The sequence below is a fragment of the Mandrillus leucophaeus genome, unplaced genomic scaffold (assembly GCF_000951045.1).
Source record: "Mandrillus leucophaeus isolate KB7577 unplaced genomic scaffold, Mleu.le_1.0 Scaffold1288, whole genome shotgun sequence".
Lineage (NCBI taxonomy): Eukaryota > Metazoa > Chordata > Mammalia > Primates > Cercopithecidae > Mandrillus > Mandrillus leucophaeus.
The window spans coordinates 135,885-136,355 of record NW_012101241.1 but is presented as its reverse complement, the minus strand read 5'-3'; positions in this window follow the sequence as shown (position 1 = coordinate 136,355).

The window sequence follows — 471 nt, the reverse complement described above, 5'->3', positions numbered from 1 at the left end:
CCAGTGATGATGAGTATTTTTTCATGTGTCTGCTGGCTGCATAAATGTCTTCTTTTGAGAACTGTCTGTTCATATCCTTTGCCCACTTTTTGATGGGGTTGTTTGATTTTTTCTTATAAATTTGTTTAAGTTCTTTGTAGATTCTGGATATTAGCCTTGTCAGATGGGTAGATTGCAAAATTTTACTCCCATTCAGTAGGTTGCCCATTCACTCTGATGGTGGTTTCTTTTGCTGTACAGAAGCTCTTTAGTTTAATTAGATCCCATTTGTCAATTTTGGCCTTTGTTGCCATTGCTTTTGATGTTTTACTCATGAAGTCCTTGCCCATGCCTATGTCCTGAATGGTATTGTCTAGGTTTTCTTCTGGAGTTTTTGTGGTTTTAGGTCTAACATTTAAGTCTCTAATCCATCTTGAATTAATTTTTGTATAAGGTGTAAGGAAGGGATCCTGTTTCAGCTTTCTACATATG